Below are 9,927 nucleotides of genomic sequence, written 5' to 3' on the forward strand. Positions count from 1 at the left end.
TGCAAAAGTTCATTTATTTCAGTAATTCAACTTAAAAGGTGAAACTAATATAGACTCATTGCATGCAAAGTAAGATATTTCAAGCCTTTATTTGTTATAATTTTGATTATTATGATTTACAGTTTATGAAAACCCCAAATTCAAAATCTCATAAAATTAGAATATTACATGAAATCAATAAAAAAAGGATTTTCAATACAGAAATGTCGGCCCTCTAGAAAGTATAATCATGCATATGTACTCAGTAGGGGAGAGTGGCCTAAGTTGTGCCAGTGGGGAAGTTGTGTCACCCCTTGTTTCTAGAAAACCATAGAAGAAATTGGAAATGTGACCACATATTTAAGAAGAGCCATCCATTTGACTCATCCTGTAAAGAAGGGAGAAACATGGAATAAGATATAAGCACATTTAAAGTGGCTACGAGTAACATTTAAATATATTTTAAACAGCCTCATGTTTCCTCTGATAATCATAAATTACCTTTAACAGCAAACGAGACCATCAGTGCAAAGAAAGACGTTTTTAAATAGTTTTTATTACTCCTTTTGGTCTGGTCGCACACCCAGTCCGATTTTCGGTTCGCTCGTGCAAGCTCTATGGTCACATATCCGTATTGGTCGCAGATTTCAGTGTGGCGCTGCAACGGGAATTGAGAAGCCTATCCCTCCAGGTGAGGGAAGGGGAGCGGGAGCCTTGTTTGATACAGTTATTTGTCGTCATAATGACTGATAACGGGGCTGAACCATCAAAGAAAAAAAAGAGAATGCAATGAAGAAAAGCTAAAAGGGAGAGTGATATAGGCTACGGGGGACGAGGGCGTTGCCAAGCAACGTGTATACAATTTCACGAGAGCGAAACTAGACTGCAGTGTTTACTCCTAAATGAATGAGCGGTTGGTACTAACACAAAGTTTGCTTTGCTTCACCATCATCAGATAACCATTATCTGAAATAGTAATTATTTACAACAACATAAACACATTACCTCATCGTGATCCATACTAACTGCCATCTATCGTTCATTCGCTTTCTGTGAGGAGTCGGACACGTAATCTTTCAGCTCCGTGAGAGAGAGTAGTTAGGTGACACTGCTCAACTCATTGCAATCAGGTGTGTGTGGCAGTGACTGGCATTAGTTGATGCAGTGTCAAAACCACTCTCACGGAGCCGAAAAGAGTCCTCACACTTTCAACACACGGACATGCACTATATTGCTCCCTTCTCAGTTCACACTCACGCGCCTGGCACGCGCTTTGCGACTGCGGGCGTCGTAAAAATACTACCGCTTTTGTCCAAAGGGGACGCCAACGTGCCATGTTACTCGTAGTGGCTTTAATGCAATAATTCATGCAAAATAAGAACCCAGACCAAGTATATAGAAGATGAATGAAAATACTTATGAAAAGAGCGACATTTCTGTATTACAAATATTTGTTTTGATTGGCTTTATGGAATATTCTAATATTTTGAGATGCTCGATTTCTGGTTCATGAACTGTAAGCCGGAATCCTGTACATTTAAAGGTGAAGTAAGTGGTTTATTTATGTTAATATAAGTGTTAAATCGCTCTTTATTCATACAGTGATCACTTGCATAATGTGCGCGTTTCATGAAGCCGATCTCTCAGTCAGATGCTCTGCATGTAATCGGCAAATAAACTTATTGGAGGATCCCAAAATGTTTATCCAATCACAAGAGAGAACGCTACAAACCGACACCCGTCTCACTCATGGTCTCACAGCCGGTGCACGCCAGAGCAACAGATGGGTGAATGTTTATGCGCCTACAATGGCGGAGCAGGTAAAAATCCTTCCCTATGTCTGTTTTGATGTTTTTTATCATGTTTTATCACACTTATGGATCTGAGATGATGCTGGATAACTCGCTGCTTGAAGACTGCAGTGCATTAATGTGGTGACGTAGGGACGAGCGAGGGGACTGCTAACTGCAGTAACTGACAGGAAGTTAGCTAAAAGAACCATTCCGCTTACAGCACCTTTAAACAAAAAAATGCCTGAAATATATAATAATGGATTGGATTTATATAGCGCTTTTCAAGGCACTCAAAGACGCTTTACAGGGTTCCAGGTTCCATTCATTCACACACAGTCATACTTGTGGTAGTAAACTACCATAGTAGCCACAGCTGCCCTGGGGCAGACTGACGGAAGCGTGGCTGCCATTCAGCGCCTACGGCCCCTCCGACCACCACCTCAAACATACAGCAGTCATACACATTCACACGAGGCAAGGTGGGTGAAGTGTCTTGCCCAAGGACACAACAACCATGACACAGGTGGCAGAGCGGGGATCAAACCGCCAACCCTTGGATCATTGGCCAACCCGCTTTACCACCTGAGCCACGGTCGCCTATATGTCTAATATATCTAGAATATATGGAACTTTCACTTTTTGAATTAAATTAGATTAAAAAAGAGCTTTTCCATGATATTCTAATAATATGGGTTTCACCTGTATACTGTATATATAAATGTAACCCATGGCCCTGAAGCAGTTAAATGATGTCATCCCACTAACTTTAAACTCTACCTGGAGCATCATGCCGGGTTTCCTCAGTGAATACTTCTGAGGCTCATCTTTCAGTATATCCTGACTTCTCTGGGTCTTTCCTCCCATATGACACTTGAACTCTGGTAGAGGGCTGTTGTCTGCAGGAAGCTGCTTCTTCAGCCAGCGGCCGTACTGCGCTGTGGCTGACTCCAGCTGCTCCCACTCCATAGGCTCTCCTGTGGACCAACAACACACCCACGTAACTCACTCTGTATAGGTTTAAAAACTCAATAGATTTCCTTCTTCGTATAACTGATCAACTAAAACAAGATTTTCCTTCACGGAATGGTTGGATAAACAGACATAAACTTATTTTATTCAGCACCGATAGGTTCCTCCCATGACCAAAGCTGTTCTCCAGTGTGGGAGTCCATTTAGTCAGCAGCGAAAAAAACTGATACTGGCTCATACCGCCGACCATCTGGGTCTTCAATCAAAACATATCAACATTTGCCTTTTAATACTGAGAAAAGGCTCACAGTGAGCCCACACAGTTGTAGAAAAAAATCCACTCTTGGAAACTCTTTTAGACAGTTACTGTACATTTAGTGCATCACTAGATACAAGTTACAGCCTAGTCTCTCATAGCCATCACTCTCTTTCTCTCTGGGTTTGGCAGAATTGTATCACTAAATGAAGCAAAGTGGTTACAAGGTGCCTTTGAAAACAGTGACAAAATAAGGTATACAAATTAAAGTAAACCTATTAGGTTTTTAGACAAACAGAATGTGAGTAAAATGGTTACCTTCCACTTCAACTGTTTTATAATGTAATGTCATTTTTTCAGCAATGTTTGATGGAACAACCATGGAAAGCAAACTACAGCAGTCATGCCCCATTGCCTGTCATGTGGCCTCCAGTGTGGCAGCACTAGGCAGATGTTAATGGAGAATTACCTGTCTCCCCTTTGATGGATTTCTCCATATTTTTCCTGCTGACCTAAAGTATAAAATAAAAGAGTCTGCGAAGAAGCCCTCTCTTTGATTCTGACACCAAACGCTGATATTCACAGCTGCTGTCTGGTGATGGCTATACACTGGAAATATATCAGTGTGACACCTGGTTATTAACATTTGGCTGGTTGTTCATGGGAAAAAGGAAAAACACACCGCCATACAACAGAATGGAGCTATATATGAAAGGCTTGACACTTTTAGCAGTTATTAGAAGTGTTGTATGGTGCTTTGATGCAGAGCAGCTTACCAGCCAGGTGAATGGTGGCAGGAGTCGGGCTGAAGACAGGGGGAGGTTTACTGTAGAGCTGAAAGTCGTCATTACGCTCACCCCAGTCCCATATGTCCCGTGAAAGTACAGGCTTCAATAGGTTGTCGTGTAGGATGTTCTCTCTCCATGGCTGGAAGAACCATGAACAGTAGTGTTATCAACATGATCCCCAACTATAAAAACGTCCAATCCTAGAAAGTCATGTTATATCCTTTGGTGTCATTTACGCCAGGGACATGTCCACACCACTTTTGGAAATGGTCAATTTTGTCCCCACCACCTTCTAAAAGTATAATTTGTTAAAAAAAAATGGAAAATTGAGTACAAAGAAATAGGGGTAATTTACATCTAGTAATACTAATAGACAAATAGCAGTTGATGATAAAAGTAGGCTAATTGACATGCTGTAAAGTACACCTTTTTTGTCATTTTCAATATTTTAAAGTCGCTAGAATGCGGCAAACCATTAGCCTGGAAATCCAGACCCACATAAAGTGCAGAGCAAATTGAAATTTGCTAGCGGCTGGTGTGGATATCCAGGGTAGGAAAACATTTCTTTGGAGCTAAAAAAAATTCTGGAGGATAACCTCCAGATTGGTTTCAGAATCCTTTCTATTTTCTAGATCCCAAGGTTGGCAAAATAGGCCTACAGGTGTTGATATTGTCTTGAAAACTATAAGTAGCATGACATTGTACATCCTGTGTCTACAGCTGTTGCTAACAAGTAGTAGGCCTACGTTACTACTAGTTGTTTTTTTTCATTTGAAAAAAGTGTCACCATGGTTTTAGTCATACACTATTGGGTCAGAGAGAGCATAGAGGAAACAGTTATACAAGTATAACACTCATTCATTCATTCAACACTCAGCAGCAACGATCATCTCCAGAACACCTTCCTCTCACCACATCACCCCTGTCCTTCACCAGCTTCATTGGCTCCCGGTTCATGTCCGTATTCAATTTAAAATCCTTCTTTACACCTTCAAAAGCATCCATAACCTTGCACCCACATATCTAACAGACCTCATTCAAATTGCCACTCCCTCCCATGCACTCCGCTCCTCCTCCTCTGTTCACCTCACTGTCCCCTCTGCCCGTCTCACCACGATGGGGAGCAGAGCCTTCAGTCGCTGTGAAAAGTCACACTGCAGTCAGGTGAAGAGTGACATCACCTTTTTCAGCTCTTCCACACGAGCCTGGCCTGGGTGTCTGGAATGCAATCTGGACGCATCACTGCTCATGCTCGCACACCAAACTGTGGAGGTAGCAGCGAAGCCGGGCTCCTTTTTAGAAGCCTCTTCTGCTGGTTCCACTGTAGCACTGTGACACTGCTGACAGTAGGTAAACCTCCGCCCTGGCACCTGCACTCAAGCACAATACATTTAAGGTCATCTTCACTGGACCCTTCCTTTCTGTGTCCCAGAAAAACACATTACATTACACCAGACTTATCCTTCAGCTGTGCGATGTCTTATTAGGTAGACTTTACATTTATGTTGACAATTTTACAATCCAGGTTCTGATTATCTGATGTATTGGTCAGTCCAAGGTTCAAGGTATCTTTATTATCCCCGAGGCTGTTGTACAGCCAGCAGTAGAGAAAGATGGCAAACATATAGCATATAAGACAACAAATAACACAAACAGATCACATATTTACAATTCCTGCCTGCTGAACAGTCCGTTCAGCAGGCAGGAATTGCTTTCCATCTATTGCTTGTATTGTATATACAGTATGGATTTATAAAATAGTACTGTACATTCTATCCTACACATTCATCCAACCTGAGCCATCTCTTTGCGGAGCAGCTCCTTAGCCTGCTCAAGTGAGTTGAGGGTCTGGATGCTGTAGTTGTATGCTGGACCAGCAGCCGGCTGTTCCAACTGAAATACAGCCGCCCCCGGCTTCTGCAACCTCTCACTTTCTTCTTGCACCTTTTTAATATTGTCCTGGAAAAAGATGATGGCTCCGTTAAAGGTGTAACTTTGGATGTGTCAGAGAATTGAAAACATTTCTAGGATATATTCTCATATCTGAATAAACAAACTTTCCTAACAGGAAAACGTGATCCCTGGAACACTGTTTGAAGTTAGCTACCTTAAAAAAAAAATAAGGTTTCACTGTTATTTTACAGCAGCAGGGCCCACAGTTTGGTTTACAAAACTATTGTAGTCTTATGTTTGGATCTAATTGTCTTGATTTAAGATTTAGGATGATATAATTATTTAATACAAAGTATTACATGTAGAGAAACTATGTTTTGTTATCCAACCACAGGCTCTGCAAATGTAAACAAATCCACCTCCCCTGAAACTGCAAAGGCACTTTTAAGAATTCGGCTCCTATATTCTGAAACATATACTAAGCCTATACAGACCTGAATGAAGTCCTTGGACTGTTCTAGTGGTAACTGTTGGCTGCTGCGTTTCCATTTGACATAGTCTCTGTTGTGTGTCTCCAGCAGTGCGTGTCTTTTCACTCGGACAGGCAGATTGGGCCGGTCCACCTCACTGTGTGCAGCGGCTCCTTGCTCCCACTGCTCAGAATACGTGCCATACTCTTTGCTCATGCTGACTATCATGTCAGCTGAGGGGAAGAGATTGCACTGCACCACATCTTTGAATTGCCGTACTTGACAAAGCTGGCTCAACCTGTAGGCAAAATACAGTAGGCAAAGAGTACTCCTCAGAATTGTATACATTGTTGTTCCATTGTTAACTCCACTACACCATTTATTTTCAAATTCATGCAAGAGGTTCACGTACTGCAGACTTTCTTGGTTTTGCTGGACAACAGCCACTGGGGCTACTATATTAAATGCAGATTAATAGTAGCATTTTGAGAAAATAGTCATAAAGTCCAGTGTGTAGCAATAGGCCTACCTACCCTGCTGGGTTTTGGTTGTAGGAGGACAAATGTGTTATTTCTTAATTGAAAAGTTCCACTATGACATAGGATGAATGTTCACTGTTATTAAATATACAACTTAACCATGTCTCAAGAGTTAACCAACTCATTTTTATACTAAACGAAAATAAATGTTCAGTGGTTGCCTTGGGAAAAGTAGTTAAAACAAAAGAAAATATTAAGGCTGCACTAATCAATATATTTGTATGTTAACAATGCATCAAAATGACTGTCTGTGTCATGTGAAAGGAGTCGCTCGTGGAGAAGAACTCATGGTATGTATAGTCATTTGGCTTCTTTCAGCTCATTGTTTTGGTTTCACGACCCACAGCTTTAGTGTTTTGGCCCAGTCTCACTGCTCTCATCAACATTGTATCAAGTCAGCAGCTGTTTTCAGTGAAGACACTTTGATGAAGTGCACAAACTGCCTAGCACTAAATGGCAAAGCTAGCAGTAGATGAACACAGCCCTTTGGCAGCTTAAGAGACAGATATTTACAGTAGAAGTTGGTGGAGAAAAAACTGAACTAAATGGAGAAACATTGATCATGAAAAAATACAGTCATCAGAAACATCTCAAAATGAATCTGCTTGTTGTGAGGTTTATTTTGTAGTGCAGTTTTCTAAGACATACAATAGCTAATATAGTGCTAATATGTCTGTGTTGTGTTTACAGCTTGTACTTGTTCCTCAAATGGTCAAAACCATGCTATACAAGCTGCTTTAAAGCCCTTGTAAACCCAAATCCACAATTCCAAATTGTTTCTCAAGCCAGGTGGCGCATCAGACCAGGGGCTCATCTCCTGTGCAGAAGCTGTGCACACCTAATGCATCAAGTTAACTTGCGTGCAGAAAGAGGAAGTCACGGAACTCATGTCCGTTAGCTTTTCAATATAAGACTGTCAAAATAAAAGTCCCGCAAAACAATCGTTATTTTGGGGATTAACTTCTCCGCGTGAGAAATTTGAGTTGTAGGCTAGCGTGTGAGAGTGTGAGCTGATTGATATGAGTGTGTCTCACGGCCAAAAGGGTGAGACTTGGCAGCTCTGTCAGTTGTCAAACAAAGCGGACGGACGTGGTCTCTATAGCAACGAGATCAGCTGAGCTATCACTGAAAAAAAATATTGTTTCCATAATGATTTCCATAGCCTTAAGCCATAGGCTAGCCTACATGTTGTGTAATTCAGTGATTTTCAACCTTTAATGAGTCGAGGCTATGCATTGGCTTTGGCGATTTCCCTTGCCTCTTTTTTTTCTCTCCACACAAAGCTCTCCCATTGCACACACGCATGCCCCGGCCGCTTCCGAGAGCACAGACTGTTAGAACTCCTACAGTAAACCAATTCCACATTGCACAAGGTGCAAACAACCTTGGTCTTGTCGAGGTTTCCATTGGGAAGCTTCTTAAAAATACATTTTCCCTGAAGCAAACCCGGCGGCTTCCTGCATCCATGTGAGCACGTTACGTTTGATGTGGTACACAGGTGCGAAGTCGGACTCGTTCTGACTCGTGCACTACAGTGCAATTCGGCCAGGTATACATCCGCGCTAAAATAAGAGGAATAAGAGATTAACGGCGATATTTTTTTTATCGCCGATAAGAGTCTGGCGTTAACGCAGCACGTTAACGCCGTTATCGGCCCACCACTAATTTTTACTAAAGCTTATGTAGACACTGAACTTTGATATCATATACTGCTTTTTTAAAACTATTTAAGACCAGGTTTCCAGAGTCTATAAACATTACTGCATGGTTTGCTGTAAACAGGAGTAAAACATGCACATCACGTGTATGGCCCTTTAAGACCACGGTCATCTCATTAAGGGGTACCTGGACAAAGCTTGGAAGCAGGGTTGGGGGACTGTGCCTCTAACGTAGACCAGAGGCTGTCCCATGATGGTCTCTAGTGACTCACATAAATGGATAGGCCTCAGGCCCACATCTAATGTGTCATAGATGCGCTTGAAGAAACCCAGGGTTGAGTTGTAGAGGACTATCACCTGCTCCTCCTCACTCCCACACAGCCTGCAAGATATCACACAAAGTGCAGGATTCTCATTGTTAAACACTATGGAAGTAAACAGCACAGCTGAAATCTGTTAGCATGACCGGCAAGGGGATAGATAGTGTTCATGGGCTTACTTCATAGGAAAGGCCTCCCAAAGTCGCTTCACTGCTTTATGTTTCAGCCCTTCAAGAACAAAGATGTGTGTCCTCTTATCTAGCACGTGGAATCCTGTAATATAGTCCAGATCCTTGCTCTCATCATGCTTAAAATTCATTATGTAATTGGATAGGGCTTTCTCTGTATTTTCCAGTGAGCGTGGGCCCAGATGGAAAGCCGAAGCGTTCAACCTGAGGACCTCTGCCCTCAGCTTGGTCAGCGCAGAGAAGTTGTTGTAGTTGAAGAGGTAAATGATGCGCCCAAACGGACCGTCGTGAAGCCCCGATTCACAGCTGTCGACCTTAGGTGGAAAGGCTATTGCAACCTTGACTTTGAGTTGAGAATTGGCGTCAAAATAATGGCCTTGTGGCATGAGCTCCCTGCTAGCTGCTGTGTCTGACATCCTCCTGCTCCGTGTACTTCGCTCCCTGTCCAGCACTGGTGGTGGAGCGCAGCATTTTATGGGTAAGTTCACCTTAAAGCTTTTCTTAATAAGAAGCAGATCGGAGAGGTTCAGGCTTGCAATACCATGAGGGTTAAAGACTGGGCTCTTCTGCTTCACTAGTGCTGCATCACACAGGACGTCTTCATCTGACCCTGTGTTAAACATGGCTGGAGCATTTGGTGTGTCACCCCACTTCCTGTCCCGGTCATGGACCTCTATCTCCAGGGATGAATCGGAGAGGAACTCCTTGAGCTCGTCTGGATCCATCAAGCCAGTCAGAATCACATTCACATCTCTGAAGTAGATGTTGGTGTCATGCCGGTGATACCGTGTTCTGTGCACGCTCAACTTATGGAACTTGTACTGGCAATATACATCCACGCATTTTTCCTGGTGTGTAGGGGGGAAACATGTAAACTATGTCATATCAAAGCTCATTACTCAATGTCAAAGGGTGCTAATCTGATGTTATCAACTCATAAATACAAAGTAAATACTGATTTGAGGAGAGAATGTGTTAAATCTATAGTGCGTAACTTCTTTTGTCGGTTACATTCAAGCCGTCGCCAAACGAGTTGACACAAAGTTGATTAACCTATCAGCTCAAGACAACTCT

This window comes from Ammodytes marinus (genome assembly GCF_949987685.1).
Source record: "Ammodytes marinus genome assembly, chromosome: 4".
NCBI classification, from domain to species: domain Eukaryota; kingdom Metazoa; phylum Chordata; class Actinopteri; order Uranoscopiformes; family Ammodytidae; genus Ammodytes; species Ammodytes marinus.